This window comes from Petaurus breviceps, unplaced genomic scaffold (assembly GCF_028583685.1).
Source record: "Petaurus breviceps papuanus isolate PSGF00001 unplaced genomic scaffold, PetGlider_PUasm1.0 111, whole genome shotgun sequence".
NCBI classification, from domain to species: Eukaryota; Metazoa; Chordata; class Mammalia; order Diprotodontia; family Petauridae; genus Petaurus; species Petaurus breviceps.
The window spans coordinates 945,084-964,465 of NW_027185600.1; the positions used below are offsets into that span (position 1 = coordinate 945,084).

Sequence of the window (19,382 nt, forward strand, 5' to 3'; positions counted from 1 at the left end):
TCCATCCATCCATCCATCCATCCATCCATCCATCCATCCATCCATCCATATATCCATATATGGGTGGCATGCACACATATACAGATCTTATATACATGATCTACACCAAGCATTCATTCTTTAACTTTCCCAATAGTTACCTTCACCCTTCTAATCAATCTTATCCAGGCCTAATTAAATTGGAGATGGAGGATAACCACTTGTTTTTTTTTTATGCTTTACATAGCCTGTAACATTAGTTTCATTTATTGGCCAGCATGGATGGAATATCTTTATAAACAGCAGGAAGCAATACAATGATCAAATATTTCCATGCAGAGTAATTCCTTTTTCCTGATCCTTATTTTGCAATGTTTATAGTCTGATCAGGGGTGAATATACTGATTCATTGGCTAGGCATCAAAGAATGTCATTATGATGCTGGGTCTTTTGAATACAACTTTTAATAAAGCATAGTATTTTGGATCCAGAAAATTTTTTTAAAATTTAACTCAGGGATTCTTAGTGTGTGTGAGAGAGAGTATGTGTGTGAGTGTGTGAGTATATGTGTGTGTGTGTGCGTGTGTGGGTATGCTGTATGCTTTTCTAGATTCTTGTGAATGATATTTTTAAGAGCACAAAATAAAATACATGAGATTACAAAATGAACTGATTATCCTAAAATGCAATTGTTGAATATTTTTAAAAAATTCATAAACCCTGGGTTAAGAACTCCTGAGTCTTACTCATATCATGAAATTGTTTTATTTCAGAATATTAATTCAGTACACTACTTGTGGAACCTTAAGCAATTTATTTAATTTCTCTGGGCTTCAATTATCTTATTTGTAAAATAAGGGGATTGGACTAGGTAAAGTCTGAGGTCTATTTTCTTAATCTCTGACTTTAATAGTTGATATTTTTAATATAATTTTGTACCAAAAATATAATTTTTAAAAACATTGCTCTATGGACCTTTTCAGTTTTTAATCTCAGTCAGTTTTCAAGTAAATTCTATCAATTCTGCATCTCTTGCGTGTGTCCTCTTTGTATTCCTATGACTACTATCATACTACAGGCTTCATTATGACATGCATGCTCTGTCAAAATAGTCTTCAAATTGGTCCTTCATCTTTCACTCCTGCACCACTTCCCTTCCCACCTTTTCTTTTTTTTAGGAGTACACATGTACACACATATACATGTATATATATATGTATATACACACACACACACACACATATATATATATATATATATTTGCTTTTAAAAAACATTGCTATTTCTTCTCAGTGACCTTCCTCATCTCCAACAGAACCCTCCTCATAAAAAGTAAGTTAAAAAAAATATATGAACATTGACCACATCTGGAATTTTACAAGTTATTCTTTAATAAGAGGAGGGACACATGACAACCCTCTGAAGTCAAGACTGGTCACTCTATTGATTAAAAAAAGGAAGGAGTGGAAGAAAGAGGGAATGAAAGAAGAAAAGAAAGAAGGAAGGGAAGGAGAGGAAGAAGGGGAGGAAGGAAAGAAAGAAGTAAAGAAGGAAGGTTATTAAGTGTTTACAATGTGTCAGGCACTGTGCTAAACAATTTATAAATATTGTCACATTTTATCCTCACAACAAACATGGGAAGTTAGTGCTATAATGATCTCCATTTTACAGTTGAGGAAACAGTCAAATATTGGTTTAAGTGGCTTGCCCAGGATCCCATAGCTATAGTAAGTGTCTGAGTCTGGATCTGAATTCCGGTCTTCCTGATTCAAGGTCCACCACTGTATCCACTGATCCACTTAGCTTCTTGAGGAGAGTTCTGGTATTTTCCTTTTTAAAATTTTATTTTATTATTATTATTATTTGCCTTTTGGAGGGCAATTGGGATTAAGTAACTTGCCCAAGGTTACATGACTAGTTTTTTTTGTGTGGGGGTTAATTGTCTGAGGCCGGAACCAAACTCGGGTTCTCCTGACTCCGGGGCCGGTGCTTTACTCACTGCGCCACCTAGCCGCCCCCAAAATTAATTTTTTTAAATGTGAATTTGACAATTATTAACAAACTTAGTCATTTCAATATACAAATAAAATATTCAGTTATGAAGAACATAAGCTACAAGAATTATGAGACCTAAGAAACATCAGACTCCTTTACAAAAGAATTTTTTTTAATATGAAGCACAAGTGTTACCACCTCTAAAAGTCAAACATTCATTCTCAAATTACCAAGTTTAGAATATGGTGATTTCAAAGTCTAGTATATGTTCTTAATGTATTTATTTCAGGAAAAGGAAAATTTAGAATGTTGGATTAAGCATCAGGAAGATCTAGGCTTGAATCCTGCTATTATTAACAATGCATGTAATGCCTCTTAGTCTCAGTTTCTTCATCTGTAAAGTGGGAATAATAATAATAGCATCTACTTCACAGGGTTGTTGTGAATATTAAAGAGGTATGTAAATGTTAGCTATTATTATTGTTATTATTACCAGCAAATATAAACATTTAAATATACGAAGAACATATTTTCATACTCAGTTATGAAACATGTAAGAACCCTGAGAGCCATGAGATTGCAAACTCTTTTTCAAAAGGAGAATTTTAGCAAGAAATGTACATTCTGCAGACGTTCAAAATCTGCTCATTTCCAAACCATGTGTGGGGTATCTATATCAGGTCAAGGTAAACAGAGTTTATTGGACTTGGAGTCAGGGAGGCCTGAGTTTGAGTCCTGTCTCAAACACTCAGCATGTAAGCTTGAATAAGTTGTTCCACACCTTTTTGCTCAAATTTCCTCATCTATAAAGCAAGCACATCAATAGCATCTATTTCAACATTTCACTTTTTTGCGAGGCTCAAATAAAATAATGTACATGAGGCATTTTATGAACTTTAAAGTGCTATAGAAATGTTAGCTCCTCTATGGAAGAATCAGTGAGGAGGAAGGTATCTATCAACTAACTTCAGTATTGAAAAAAACTAGCAGTCCTTTTTTGTTTCTGGCCTTATAAAGCACATTTTTAGCCTCACTAAAAGCCATCACTTTCCCTTTTTCTCCTGTTGAATGGAGTACTTCTTTTTTATCCTTTCCAAACACCCACCTCTGCATCAGGGATCTAGCTTATTATATAGTCAGCTGCTTAGAAGGGTCCCAGCTGGTCCCAGTATTTCTAATTGCAAGTGCAGCCTAACCTACTAATTGTCATATAAACTGCTTAGTATTGAACCACTCAGAAAACAAGTTATAATTTCATAATTAACAATATAATAAGGTTTCTAAAGTAGGATTATGACGAAATCTTGAGAATTCATTTTTCTAAAATTATAGGAAATAAAGCTTCATGGTGAAAGTATGAACATATATACTCAGGGATTATAACAGCATGTTTTAAACTGTCTCGAAAATTGTGGAAATGATTCAATTACTCGTAGAATGCAAGAAAAATCAGAAATAATTTGAGATAAAAAGAAGCATTAAGGAAGAATAAAGTAAAATGGGAAAGACCCTGCACAAAATTGAGTTCGAAGTGGATGTCTTCAGCTATTTTTTTTACTAGTTTTACTACTACTACTACTACTACTACTACTACTACTACTACCATACTTAGCACTATGCTAAGTGCTTTACAAATATTATCTGCTTTGATCTCGACAACTACCCTGGAAGGTAGGTGATACTATTATTCCACAGTTGAGGAAACTGAGGCAGATATATTAAGTAACTTGCTCAGGGTCACATAACTAATGTGTCTAAGTCTGTAGTTGAACTCAGGTCTATCCTGATTCCAGGCCCAGTGCACTAGTCATTGCTTATTTGCCCTTCTTTCTTTATCCCCATCTATGACAACCTTGACCCTTCTCCATCTTCTTGATTCCCCAAGAATATTTATTCTCCCCCATCAAAATTTTCATTGATCAAAGGATATGCTCCATTAATTCTCACTGAACTACAAGTAACTCATAAAATATGATGTTCCAAGGAGTGTCTGACAAGTAGGAGACAAGAGGAGATTAACTCAAAGAAATATATCTCTAATTGTGGAATTTCCAGCATTAGTAAGTCAGTTATGGGAAATATATTCTCTGTTAAGCCTTCTCTCTTTTAAAAAAATTCATATTTTATTTTTTCCAGTTACATGTAAAAAATTTTTTATCATTAACTTAAAAAAATTTTTAAGTTCCAAATTCTTTCCTTCCCTTCCTTTCTTCCCCCCTCCTTGAAAAGGCAAGCAATTTGATATAGATTATACTTGTGCAGTCATGTAAAACATATTTCCATATTAGACATGTTGTAAAAAAAAGCATAGACAAAAAAAAGCCCCAAGAAAAATAAAGTTTTTTAAAAGTATGCTTCAATCTGCTCTCATTCTTCATAGGTTTCTTCTCTGGAGGTAGATAGCATTTTTCATCCTAAATCCTCCAGAATTGTCTTGGATTATTACATTGCTTAGAATAGCTAAGTCATTCATAGTTGGTCTTTGTAAAATATTGCTGTTGCCCTGTAAGGTGTTTTCCTGGTTCTGCTCACTTTACTTTGCATCGTTGGATATGTCTTCCTAGGTTTTTTAGAAACCATCCTGCTTATTATTTCTTAGAGCGCAATAGTACTTGATCACAATCAATTTGTTCAGCCATTCCTCAATTGATGGGCATCCTCTCGATTTCCAATTTTTTGCTACCATAAAAAAAAGTTGCTATAAATATTTTTGCACATAAAAGTCCTTTCCATTTTTCTTTTATCTCTTTGGCATACAGACCCAGCAGTGATATTGTTGAGTCAAAGGGTATGCACAGTTTTATACCTTTTTGGGGTATAGTTTCAAACTGAATAGAATGGTTGGATAAATTCAGAGCTCCACGGACAGTGCATTATTCTCCCTATTTTTCCACATCCCCTCCAACATTTGTCATTTTCTTTTTGTGTCATTTTATCTAGTCTGACAGGTGTCAGGTGGTAACTCGGTGTTGTTTTAAATTGCACTTCTCTAATCAATAGTGACTTAGAAAATTTCTTTCTATGACTACAGATATGTTTGATTTCTTCATCTGAAAACTGCCTGTTCATATCCTTTGACCATTTATCAACTGGGAAATGATTCATATTCTATAAATTTGACTCAGTTTTCTGTGTAGTTGTAAAATAAGGTTAGGCCTCCTTTTCAAATCATGTCACAGAGGCATCATTTGCTTAACTGTGGAAACTCTTGAGACTATAATGGAAGAGATCTCTTCAGAAAAGAGATGTCTTTTCTGAAGTGATGAAGACTTTTTAGTAGCACAATTTTCATTTATAATTTTTCTCTCTTTACTACTTTTCGTTTGGGTTTTTTTCTCCCATCTATTTGTGCAGTCATGTAAAACATATTTCCATATTAGACATGTTGTAAAAGAAAGCATAGACAGAAAAAAAAAAGTTCCAAGAAAAAAAAAGTTTTTAAAAAAACTTTCTGTACACAGAGTATTAGAAAATGCTTTCAAGTTCCTGTCAGGCATTCATTTAAAAGCTAAACAAAAAAACAAAAACAAAAAAAACCCCAAACAAACCCCAAACTAAAACTCTACCACACTTATACTGACTAAACAGTTTTGGTTGATTAGTTTCTCAAGGAAAAAAAAAACAAGCCAGTTATTGAAAGTGTGAAAGGCATCACTCTGGCCATCTATTAAAATCAACACCATTGTAGGAAGTCAAGAATCCTGCTGTTCCCCTACAGCCCACACAATCCTCTTTCTGCCTCTAGAATCGAAGTTCCAAGGATAAACAAGGTCAGGTTTGTCAGTTATAGCACTAAAAGAAATGGTAAGTAATAATTACTTTGGTAGGTGGCATATTTTATAGGCACAAACCCACATACTACACATACACACACTCACATACAAACATATATATATATTTCTTTTCTACTTCAGCTATTTTAATATGTAATTGTATTACTTGGAAGAATTATAGTTATGCTTCAGAAGATACTTCAGAATATAACCCTGTTTCCAGGTTTTTAAGTTTCAGCTTTAAAAGTTTCCTTTCTTTTATAAGGTCTCGTGCATATTCTTTACCTGAAAGGTGAATACTTAAAACAAAATCTTAGATATTTGGCAGTTTAGTGTCATTTCATTGAAAAGATGTTTCAAACACACAGAAAATTACAGATACACAATTCTGATTCCTTGTTCTGACTAAGGATGCTCCAAAATCATATCAAACTTCTCACTTACTGATGGAGTGGTAAGGCAAAGTGGAGTGTATAGTCTAATGGTGAAGAACATCATTCTTAGAGAGTAGGACCCATTGCAAATTCCAAGGAAACGTACTTTTAATGAGCAAATTACGAATGGGGATAGAGCCAATGGCAGGGACATGATGAAGAAGAGAGTAGAGAGGAAGATAGAGCAGTGGAGAAGAACAAAAAAAGATATAAAAATAAAAAAAAATAAAGGAAAGGGAAAGGGGAAGAAAAGAGTTAAAAAAAAGAGAGGTGTACAAAGAAGAAAGGAGGGGAAAGTGAGGAAAAAGGAGAGAAAATGAGAGATTCTTAGCCATCAGGTGACCAGTGTTTCTTGTAATTCTATGCCATTGCATTTCCATTCTTAAAGTATAAGATGTTATCAAGGATTGGTGCAAGTAAAGGGATGATGGAAAATGTTGAAGGACAAAGAGGGTTCATAAAGGTGAAAATAGTATGACATAAAAATGTGACATTTTTATAATTTAAACAAAAAGCTACTGCCAAAAAATCCTCAAAAGATTTAAATGTGTTAATAGTAATGACTATGATGCCCTATGCTGTTCTAGTTTTTCCCCCTCACCATTGTAGTTTTGGGGTTGGGACCCTGTAATTTATTTTTTTTTTATTTTTTAAAATTCTTTAATTTATTAATTTGTTTGTTTCCTTTTAGTTTACAGGATTCAATTCCACAATTCCTTGAATTTCACATTTTGTCCCCCTCCCTCCCCTCCCCCCCCATGGCGTCTTACAATCAAGTATAGGATCTGTAGATACTTTCACATTATACAATGGTCAGGTTATAAGGATGGATTGTACCAGCTGGAATGAAAAATGGTATAGAGGACATAAAATCAAATAAGAGAACGAAAAAGATCAGGTATTTTGCTTCCACCTGGATATAAATTTAGTTCTTTCTAGTTTCTTTCTCTGGATGCACGTTTTTCTCTCCATCATGTGTCTTTTGGGGTTGACTTATATCCCTGCATTGTTGAGAAGAGTCCACTCTATCAAAGTTGGTCATCACACATACATTGTGTCTGTAATTGTGTACAAATTCCTCCTGGTTCTACTCTTCTCACTCAGCATCAGTTCTTTTAAGCCTCTCCAGGTAAATATGAAGACCGCCTGCTCCCCGTTTCTTATAGCGCAATAATATTCCATAACATGCATATACCACAACTTGTTCAGCCATTCCCCAATTGATGGACACCCCCTTAATTTCCAATTCTTTGTCACAACAAAAAGAGCTGCTATAAACATTTTTGTACATATGGGTCTTTCTCCCATTTCTATGATCTCTTTGGGATATAACCCTAGGAGTGGTATTGCTGGATCAAAGGGTATGAAAGTATTTATAGCCCTTTGGGCATAGTTCCAGATTGCTCTCCAGAAAGGCTGGATCAGTTCACAGCTCCACCAACAATGCATTAGTGTTCCAGTTTGCCCACATCCTCTCCAGCATTTGTCATTTTCCTGTTTTGTCATCTTAGCCAATCTGACTGGTGAGATGTGGTACCTCAGAGTTGTTTTGATTTGCATTTCTCTAATCAATAGTGAATTAGAGCATTTCTTCATGTGCTTATAGATAGCTTTAATTTATTTCTCTGAAAACTTCCTGTTCATATCCTTTGACCATTTATCAATTGGGGAATGACTTGTATTCTTATAAATTTGACTCAGTTCTCTGTATATTTTAGAGATGAGTCCTTTGTCAGAGACATAGGTTGTAAAGATTCTTTCCCAATTTCCCACCTCCCTCTTAATCTTGGTTACATTGGCTTTGTTTGTACAGAAACTTTTCAATTTCATGTAGTCAAAATTATCCATTTTACATTTTATAATGTTCTCTAATTCCTGTTTCATCATAAAGTCATTCCCTCTCCACAAGTCTGATAGGTAAACTATTCCTTGTTTTAGCAGACTGCTTACAGTATCAACCTTTATACCTAGATCATGAACCCATTTAGACTTGATTTTGGTATATGGTGTTAGATAATGGTCTATGTCCAGTTTCTGCCATACTATATTCCAGTTTTCCCAGCAGTTTTTGTCAAATAGTGAGTTCTTATCCCAAAAACCAGGGTCTGGGGGTTTATCAAACAATACATTACTGTAGTTGTTGACTTCTGAATCTCGTGTGCCTAATCTATTCCATTGATCCACTCCTCTATTCCTAAGCCAGCACCAAGTAGTTTTGATGACTGCTGCTTTATAGTACAGATTGAAATCTGGTAAAGCTAGTCCACCTTCCCTAGCATTTTTTTTTCATTAATTCCCTTGATATTCTGGACCGTTTATTCTTCCAGATGAATTTTGTTACTATTTTTTCTAACTCTATAAAGTAGTTTTTTGGTAAATTAATTGGTATGGCACTAAATATATAATTTAATTTAGGTAAAATTGTCATTTTTATTATATTAGCTCGACCCAGCCATGAACATTTGATATTTTTCCAATTAGTTAGATCTGACTTTATTTGTGTGAAAAGTGTTTTGTAGTTATGATCATACAGGTCCTGGGTTTGTTTTGGCAGGTAGATTCCCAAATATTTTATAATGTCTACAGTAACTTTAAATGGGATTTCTCTTTCTACTTCTTGCTGTTGAATTTCATTGGAAATATATAGGAATGCCGAGGATTTATGTGGGTTTATTTTATATCCTGCAACTTTGCCAAATTTATTTATTGTCTCAAGCAGTTTTTTTACTTGATTCTCTAGGATTCTCTAAGTATATCATCTGCAAAGAGTGATAGCTTGGTCTCTTCTTTGCCTAACTTGATTCCTGTGCAATCCTCACTGTGGAACCTTGATATTTGAATTGTTTCTTTCTGGCCGCTTGAAGTATTTTCTCTTTTATCTGGTAGTTCTGGAGTTTGGCCACAGCATTTCGAGGATTTTTCAGTTTGGGATCTCTTACAGCAGGTGTCCGGTGGATTCTGTCGATTTCTATTTTCCCCTCAGGTTCTAGTATCTCAGGGTAGTTTTCCTTAACGAGCTCTTGGAGAATGTTGTCCAGTCTCATTTTTTCATCATAATTTTCTGGTAGGCCTATGATTCTCAGATTATCTCTCCTGGATCTGTTTTCCAGGTCAGTTATGTTTTCTTTGAGGTGTTTTACCTCTTTTTGCTAATTTTTCATTTTTGTTGTTTTGCTTGGCTAATTCTTGGTTCCTCATAGAGTTATCTGTTTCCATTTGTTTAATTCTGGTTTTTAGCAAATCATTTTCCTTGGTTAATTTTTGAAGCTCCTTTTCCATATCATAAACTTTTCTTTTTAGAGAGATGTTTTCCTCATTATAATGTTTTTCTAATTCTGCTATTTTGGTCTTGAGAGAATGATTCATTTTGTCTTCTATCTCTCTCATTTTGTTTTCAAAGTTCCTTTTGATCTCATCTAGGAGAGCCTTCTGTGCTTGGGATCCATTCCCTGTTGAAGTCTCAGGTATGGGTGTGGAGTCCACATTGTCTCCCTCTGAGGTTGGTTCCTCCCTCTGAGGATAGTAGGACTCCAGAGTCTTTGTCTTTGTAGTCTGCTTTCTACCCATTTTGAGGCAGTGTCCTAGCCACGCCCTTCCTCTAGGATCCCAAGCCTTTACTGTAGAGGGTTTTGCCCTGGGGCAAGAGTTACTGTATTTTCAGGGTCAGAGTGGGGGTTTGGAGCAAGTGGGGTTCACTCTGTCATCCTTGTCTTTGGAGGTCCTGAAAGGGGCTTTTTTTTTTTTTTAAAGATTTCTGGGCTATGAAGTGGTAGCCCCAGGAGTGTTTGCTGTCCAGTATAGGGGCCCCTGTATTTGCTTCTTACCTTGCTCTTTCCAGTCCCAGCCCTTTGGTGATAGGCCTGGTAGTGGACCTTGTGGTTGGTGGGAAGACTTGCCCTCCGAGTTGATCAGGCCCCTTCCAGCCGCGCCACGCCTTCCTGCACAGGCCGCCGCGCCTTCCCGGCCTGCGTCCGCCGCGTCGCCGCCGCGTGCCTTCCCAGCCTCGAACCTCTCACTTTGTCCTTTGTGTCTATGTGTTAATAAATCTGGAAACAGCCACAGCTGCTGCTGATCTGGAGTCCTTCCGGCCGGTGGCTGGTCAGGCCCGCCCTGGGGCTAAAGCCTCGGTGTGGGGCTGGACTCGGCTCCCAGAGTGCTGCGCTGGCCGATTCCTGCCGGCTTGCCCGGCTGTCCTTAGCGAGAGGTTAGCTTCTCTGTGTCATTATGTGGGTTCTGCAGCTCCAAAGTGTGTTTAGAGTCCCCTTTTTACATGGATTGGGGAGGGTGGAAGCCGGAGCCGAGGGAAGGTCTTGCTTCTACTGGGACCCTGTAATTTAAACACGTTTTAATGCAATTAAATCAGAAAAGCTGTTTGATTCCCATGCCCTAGATTCTGTGAAGCATCTCTTTTTTATTTTATTTTATTTTTTAAGCATTCGGGGTTAAGAAACTTGCTCAAGGTTACACGGCCAGGTGTTTCTGGTTGGGTAATAAGCGTCTGAGCCCGGATTTGATCCCCAGGTCATCCTGACACTGGAGCCAGTGCTCTTACTCACTGTGCTACCTGGCCACCCCTGAAGCATCTCTTTTAAGAAAAGAACCTAGTTAGATATGTCTAACATTTCAATTTCAAAACAAAACAAAAAACAACACATATATGGAGCCCCTTGAAACTTGGTAAATTAACTTCTTCTAAGCTGAGTGTTAACATTTATGTGAATAACTCCTGATTCCTGAATTTCTATGTTGATTCTTTTTATCAGTTTTCATATATTTTGAGGGCTGCCCCCTAACACATGGCATGGGGGTGGCAAGGGAGGTGGAATAGATATCTCTAGCCTCTTCTCACCCTACCTTTTCCAAGAAGAGACTTTATTCCCTGCCACAAGGGGAAGAGGGAGGGTAGGGGCCAGAATACCAAGATAGAATTATATTTATCTGCTCCTTTTGATATTATTAATCTAGGGGAGCAGCTGATGAAAAAAACAAGGGTTTAGTTGGAAAGTTCTGAGTCCTTTATAAAGGAAGATTTGGAGAGAAGTTTATTGTTCAGCCCTCTAATCAGAGGGGAGAGACAATGGAGGGGAAGGGAACTGAGGTATTGGGTATCTAAGCTAAATGAATCTCCATGGTGATGAGATTTGGTATACTTGGAATGGAAATCCAGCAGAATGGCTGATGGAAAATGAGGGTACTGCCCTTAATCCATTTACTTAAGAGAAGCCTTTTTGTCTTTGGCCTATTACCCACCCTTCCAAGGGGCTTTCTCAAGGATTTCAGAAAGGGCTTCTTAGAAAAAAGACTCTTTCTTAGTATTTTCAGTTTTACTAAAAAGGAGACAGAAGTACTAATAGTAACAACAACAATGGCTAGCATTTAGATAGTGCATGCCATGTGCTAAGTATTTAACAAACATCTCATTTGATCTCACAATAACTGTGAGGGGTGGGTGTTATTAAATTTAAAAAATATGCTTACATAACAGTGAAGTGCTTAGATTGTTCATCTGCTATCCTTTCCTTTCACTATATGTTATTGTCTTCATGATAATGTTGTCCTTCAAAAAGTGATAGAAAACAATGAAAAAGAATCTATATATTGGATCTAATTCTGACCCATAACTAATTTGTTATTGAAGAAACAATATGGGGCAACTAGGTGGCACAGTGAATAGAGCACCGGCTGTGGAGTCAGGAGGATCTGAATTCAAAGTCGGCCTCAGACACTTAACATAAAAACTAGCCATGTGACCTTGGGCAAATCACTTAACCCCAACTGCCCTCCAAAAAAAGCCAAAAAAAGAAACAACAGTCAAGCTTAGCCCCAAAGAAGATATATATGGAAATGCCCCTCCTTCCCTTCTTTGCAGAAGTGGGGAATATGTTTGTACAACATTGCATATAATGTTGGATTTGGGTCACATATTAGTTTGTTTTGCTGAACTATTTTTTTCCTCTCTTTTTTCAGTTCCTTGTTTTATAAGTCATGATTTCCTGGGAGTGGGGCTGTACAGGGAAATAAAAATTTATCATCAAAAATTAGTAATTTTTTTAAAAAGTCAAAATATTTATAGATTTAGAAGAGGTTGCCTTAGAAATCATCTAGCTCAATCCCCTCATTTTACAGATAAGGAAACTGGGACCCAAATATATTAAATGACTTGCCCAAGATTATACAGGCAGGAAGTAGCAGAACCAGGATATGAAGTAAGGTGATACTGAAGAGGTCACCCATAAAGAGGGATAGTGTTGCTTTGGAGACCCCAAAATACCAACACACCGGGTCCTGCCGAATGAATTAGACTCAAGCCTTCTCTCAGCCAAAGAAAAATAAAGTTTATTAAAAGTTCGCTTGTATTAGACACAGAGTAAGCCTGTGCTAGGTCATTCTATGGAGCTCTCACTCTTCTATGGGGCTCTCACTCTTCTATGGGGCTCTCCCTCTTCTATACTATGGCACTCTCACTCTTCTATGGTGCTCTCACTCTTCTATGGCACTCTCTTCTTTGGGGCTCTCACTATTCTATGATGCTCTCACAAACATGGAGACAAGATGGGGTCTTATATACAGAAGGTTGTGGAATGAATTTAGGGGTGGTATAGAGGAGGAGTTTGGGGAGGGTCTTCAGGAGGAGTTAATAGGTCAATGAGTGATTAAGGGTGGGAGGCCACCTGGAGACTACAGACAATGGTGGGCTAGGTCAGGTAAAGGGTGGATTGTTATTTTGATAGGCTCAAGGGTGGGAAGTCTAGTAACAGAGTAATGTCAAATAGAGGTTTGGGCCCACAATGTAAGGCTTTTTGCCTCATGCAAATGCCTAATCAAATGAGACAATTTAATCAGAATTCAAGGGGGGGTTCCCAGAGCCTGTACCTCAAGGACTCAAGGAGAGTTAGAGGGGGCTCCCAGAGCCCATACCTCATCAATATGAGCATATATTTAGGACTAGAAGGGATGGTAGATGTCGTTGATGCCAACCTCTTCATTTTCCAGATGAGTAAACTGAGACCCAGAGAGATGAAATGACTCCCCTATGGCCACCCAGTTAATAAGTAATAAAAGTAGGACATGAATTCACATCCTCTGCCTGAAAATCTTGTGCTGTGTCTACCATTCCACATTGCTTCTCTTACTGGGTGGAATCAACTAAGGGATTAGAAAACCAAGCAAATATTCTGAGAAAAAGAAGTACTCTGCACAAATAGGATGAAAGAGAGAGAGAGAGAGAGAGAGAGAGAGGAAGGGGAAGGAAGAGGGAGAGGAAGAGGGGGAGCAGGAAAGGGAGGAACAGGGAGAGAGAGGGAGAGGGAGGGAGAGACAGAGAAAAATATACACACAGAAAAAAGAGACTGAGATACACACATAGAGATAGAAAGCCAGGTAGAGAGACAGAGACACTGGGAGACAGAGGTACTGAAAGAGAAAGACAACATAAGATATAGAATATGAGAGAAAGAGAAAAGAAAGAGCATGAGAAAGCATGCTGCAGGTGTGCCTTGGAGGAAAGGAGTAGGTGTTACCATACTCCCTAGAGCAATAAGCACGTTAAGTGGCTTGTGGGTAGAGGTTTCTGGTTTTGTTGTTGTTATTGTTTGTTTTCCATCTTGAGAAAGCTTCTGGGAGATGAAAACCCTAACAGCAGAAACAGAGAGATAACCGGCTGTCTATTCTGCAAGCTTAGGAAGCAAGCAGAAAAAAAGATCCCCTAAGGGAAATAAGTAAAATCCAAGAGAGAACTGTGAGCTACCAAAGGTATTGAAGCCTAAAGTCTGGAATGGAAAGGAGAATCAGCAAAGAGGGTTTCAGCACCAACTTAAAATTTCAGGATGAATTCTAACAATGATTTAGTATTCTAATCATGATACCATATAAGATCAATGTTGGTACAAATTACTGTATGTATCAGAACAAGTAAAAGTCAATTTTGATCTAGTTAGAAAATATCTATCTATATCACAGGAGTTTTATTGGAAAAAAAGAACAATCTTCTTTGATGTTTGTACAGTGATCTTTTCCACATAAAGTCATGTGCTGATGCTCCTATGGGTGGCTTTGAGTTGAAGATCACTCTCTAGGGGTCAAGACTGCCTGACTGTGATGCTCTGTCACCACCTGGTGGCAGTGTGCCAACATTTTAACAGAAAAGTCAGGTGGAGGACATTTCTTTTAAGTGTTGGACTGTGAAAACAAATGTCATAAGGTGACAGTTTTATGAAAAAGGTTAATTCTCTCACGAAGAGGTTGCCTGCCTCTCTGTAAACTTGACTACACTGGAGAAAGTGCTAATCATCTCTTCCAACCATATTGCAACACATAATTGCTGAAAATAGGAACCAAGGTCTTTTAAGAATCACCATGTATATCCTATAGTTGGTAAATACATTCAAATTGGTTATCAAGATGGGAAAAAAGTATCGGGGACATCATTTTCTATTTGAAATTTGGCAGAATTGTGGTTCTAAGGGTTAGGGCAACTTTTCATAACCAAGATCTACTACTTCTTACATCAATGTGTGGCTTTCTCAAAAGTACTCATCCAAGAATAGCATCTTTGCATGTTGCCTTCTTTAACAAAGAACCAAAACAAACAAACAAAAAACCCTACAAGTCCTCCAAGGGGAAAAAGTGTTGGTGAGTTCTAAGTTACTTATTCATCTGCAACTAAAGGCTATTCTTTTTTTTAATTTAATTTTTAAAATTTATTTTTTTAAGACTATTCTTTTAAAATGATCGAAGATTATAAAGTCACAGACTTAGAGCTGGAAGGATCTTTGAGACTTAGTTATAGGGTCATCAATTTAGAGCAGGAAAGGATCTTGGAGGTATTAAGTCCAATTCCCTCATTTAAAAGATTAGAAAAATGAGACGTAGGTTAATTGACTTGCCTAATGTCATACAGTTAATAAATATATGAAACAGATTTTGAGCCCAGGTCTTCTTGATTCCAAGCTTAGTGATTGTGCCATGCAGTATAATCTCATTTTCAAGATAAGGAAGCTGAGGCCCAGAAAGGAGAAATGTTTGTCTAAGGTGACATAAGTCATAAACAAGAAAACAGTCTTCGGTTGCAGATGAATAAGTGTTTCATGAATCAATAACTATCTCCTTCTTACATCTTTAGGGTTTTTTATTTGTTTTTATTGTTGTTTGTATGCTTTTTTGTTTTTTGTTAAAAAAAGGTAACATGTAAAGTTGCTGTTATTAGATGAGTACTTTTGGGAAAATCACACGATTAAAAAAAAAAGCAATAGATCTTGGTTATGAATAGGGACTCAGATCTAGGTTCTCTGAATTCCAAATCTAAAACTTCCCATTGCCCCACACTGCCCACACATTTCTATTCTGTACTTCTCCTCAGCCAACCCTGTCCATTCATTTATCCCTTAACAATCCTTTGTCTTAATAATCCTTAGTCTTATTACTAGGTCAAAGGCACTCAGAGGTATCAATTTTTAGACATAGGAATTAAAGGAGACCTCAAATCCTTGAGTATGCTTATTCTTCTAATAGTAACTACACAAGAAAATCTAGCCAGCGTAGGCACTAGACTTATAAGCAGTGATGTTTGGGTAAATATTTAACAATCAGCTCTCTGGACCCCCCCCCCCCCCCCCCCCCAAATGAGTATGACACAATTTAAGTTTAATATCATTATTAACATTTTCTCCATCCCATCATCATCATCATCATCATCATCATCATCATTATTATTTTGCTTTTTGGAAGGGGAGGGCAGGGCAATTGGGTTTAAGTGACTTGCCCAAGGTCACATAGCTAGTAAGTGTTAAGTGTGTGAGGCTGAAATTTGAACTCAGGTTCTCCTGACTCCAGGGCCGACTCTATTCACTGTGACACCTAGCTGCCCCCTCTCCATCACATTAAGTCTACAAAATCAAGAAAGCAATAAATCAACAACTGTTTTGTAGTATTTGCCATTTCTAAGAAATAAATACTCTCACTAAGTAATAATGGAGCAACCAGTTTTCATGAGCTGGTATGAGCTGTCTTCAGCACTATCCTGCCTACAGGCCTCCAACACTTTCCTTCTGTTCTCTGCCCTGTCTCAAGTATAAATCAGGAAACCTCAAAAAATCCCTTCTAAGTCTGTGACTATATGACCTACAGTTATTATAGAACAGAAATAAAAGTCAGTATGTGGAATTACCTTTATTCCTAGCCATGTCCCATTTAACAACGTGATATAAGTGCAACTTGATTTCTGTGTCTTTAAGCTTGTCTTCCTTGTTTAGGCATTATTAATAAAACCTTCAGTACAATCACAACATATGTTTAGCCTGTATCCCTCCTTTCTAGTTCTCACTGCCATTCTGCCTATTCTATACGGCTGCTTTCTTCCTATGCTATATATATGCAATAGCAGACTGACCAGTTAGGGCTCATTTCTGGAAGGATGATTCTAACTGTTGCCAACTCACATGGAAGCTTGGGAAGCCTGCTTCTCCAAGTGTATAATAATGTGTAATGGTGGAGTTCTGCCCCTGATTCTATTTACTTTATAGTGAAGAAAAGCTTTTTAATTGGCAGCATACAAAAGGCATTTTTCAGCCAAATCACTCTCATTTTTCTTCCCTGCTAGCCATAAAGTATAAGGAAAATTCTGTAAGCTCTGAAGGACCTGTGAGCAAACAGCCTCCCAAGTAAGACTATATCTGGGATGGGGCCCCCTTTTCTTTGTGTCTTCTTTCCTTTCGTATGGGGCTTATGAGAAAAGGTCAGAAGAGCCACAACAGGCCCAGGTGCTGAGGTCAGGAAGGAAAGAACTCTGAGGAGCAATCTGCTTGATAAAACTGAGCAGTGCATACATCTGTTGGCCATGTTAAGATGCATTGCAAGCATATGGTCTCCCTCACTGGAATGTGAGCTCCTAGAGGTCAGGGACGATGTTTTTTTTATGTTTCTATGAAACCCCACAGCTTAGTGAGCCTGGACAAATCCCTTAACCTCTCTTAGTTGCAGCTTCCTGATTGTAAAATGGGAATAATAACACCACTTGCCTCGAAGGATAATTGTGAGGATTAAATGAGATAATATATTTAAAAAAATTTTTCAAACCATCAAGTATCACATAAATGCTGCCTTTTTATTATTATTAGCATAGTACATGGCATGTAGTACGCTCTTATTAATAAATGCTTGTTGACTGACAGGTATCAGAACCTGAAGCAATTAGCCTCATTTCTCTTTTTCTGTTCTTTTTTTTTTGAAACATGTGCTTGCTGGTCAAATGCTGTCTTCTCTCTCCTTCACTCCATACCATGCCCCCTAAGCCCCTCCCCGCCCCCACTCTTCTGATCACTTTGACAGTCAAGAGCTGACACTTTTTGGGTCCCCTCCACCACTACCTAAGGCATGCCTGTGACATATTAAAGACATTTTAATAGCTTATGGTATCATCAGTAGGTCATGCCCTGTCAGAAAAACTGTCACTTTCCAGTAGATACTGTATACTGGATATTTGAGACACCCTGGGGGGCTCATTGATAGGTTTTAATGTCTTCCCCCTTGTGGAGGGAAAGGACCATTCTTCACAGTTACTGTGAAACTAGTCAAATACTAAGGAAAAAAAAAGACATTTTGATTGCATTTTTAATATCATTTTGTCATTGCTTAAAAATATCAGCAGGAGGGAAGACATGCATATTACTGTGCTGGAGAAAGAATGACAGATGCTTAAATTAAATTTAAAGGAAATTATGAGAGGAAATATTGAAAATGATTTGAAGAAATGAATTCAGTTACCCTTTGAAACTGGTGGCTTTGCAAAGTCTTTAAGAGTTGATGAGCAAGGTGAATGTGTCTTTATTTCTGTTCCGGGTTCACAGTTGTCTGAGTTGTCAAAATACATTATGTAGAGGCAATTCAGCATAATGGATCTGGACTCCATTGGACACATATTGTAATGAAAGGGACATTGGGTTTACACTTAAGAGTCCTTGTTTGGACTCCTGCCTTTATTACTGACAAACTATTTGTCCTAGGGCAAATCACTTAAGCTTTCTGAAATTCAGTTTTATCATCTCTAAAAGCTCATGATAATACCTATATGGTTATTGAGGGTAAGTTGATAATGAAGGAGAGGAAGGAATAGTTTATCTGTCAGATCTATGGAGAAAGGAAGAATTTATGATCAAACAAGAGAGAGAGAGAACATTATGAAATGCAAATGGATAATTTTGAATAATTAAATTAAAAAAGTTTTGCATAAACAAAGCCAATGCAACCAAAATTAGAAGGAAAGCAGAAAGTGGAGAAACAATTTTTATAGTCAGTGTTTCTGATAAAGACCTCATTTCTTTTTTTTCAAATGCTTTATTAACTTCTGATTTACATCATTCATTTCCTCCAGATTTTGAGTTAGAAATTTTCTCTCCATTTTTCCCCTACCCACCGCCCCAAAAGAGCAGTCCCACAGGATATCCCCTCCTCCAATCTGCTCTCTCCCATATTTTCTCCCATACCCCTTTTGACTTTTCCAGTGTATCTCTATGCCCCAGTGCCTGTATACCTTATTTCCCAATTACATGTAAAACAGTATTAATAATAGTATATATATTTGAATATTTGATTTTAAAATTTTGAATTCCAGATTCATTCCCTTCCTCCCTTGTCACCCACCCTTACTGGGAAGATAAGCAGTTCAGTATAGGTTGTACATGTGTGGCTAATGCAAAACAATAACATAGTAGATATATTGTAAAAGACTGACTATATTTCCCTCCCTCCTATCCCACCTCCCACTTGTTCTATTCTCTACTTTGATCCTGCCCCTTCTCAAAAGTGGATGCTTCTAACTTCCCTCCCCCCCAGCCTGCCCTCCCTTCCATCATCCCCCTTCTCATTCCCTTCCCCCCTACTCTCCTGTAGGGTGAGATACCCTGTTTAGTGTGTATTTCATTCCCTCCTCAAGCCAAATTCAATGGGAATAAGGCTGATCCATTCCCTTTTGCCTTCCTATTCTTCCTCTCCATTGTGACCATTTCCCTTGCCTCTTCTATATGAGCTAGTTTATTCCATTCTGTCTCTCCCCATCTCCTCTCATTATATTCCCCTCTCACCTCTTAATTTCACCTTTTAAGTATCATCCCTTCCTGTTAAATTGGTCCTGTGCCCTCTATCGATGTGTACCTGTAAATATATGCCTATATACCCTCATATATAGACATATATATATATATATATA

The 19,382-nt window shown here is 37.4% G+C and overlaps 1 pseudogene; it reads right to left on the bottom strand.

The window, feature by feature from the left end:
- LOC138157094 (large ribosomal subunit protein eL14-like) overlaps positions 1-19,382 on the bottom strand; it is a 73,051-nt pseudogene that overhangs the window by 22,978 nt on the left and 30,691 nt on the right.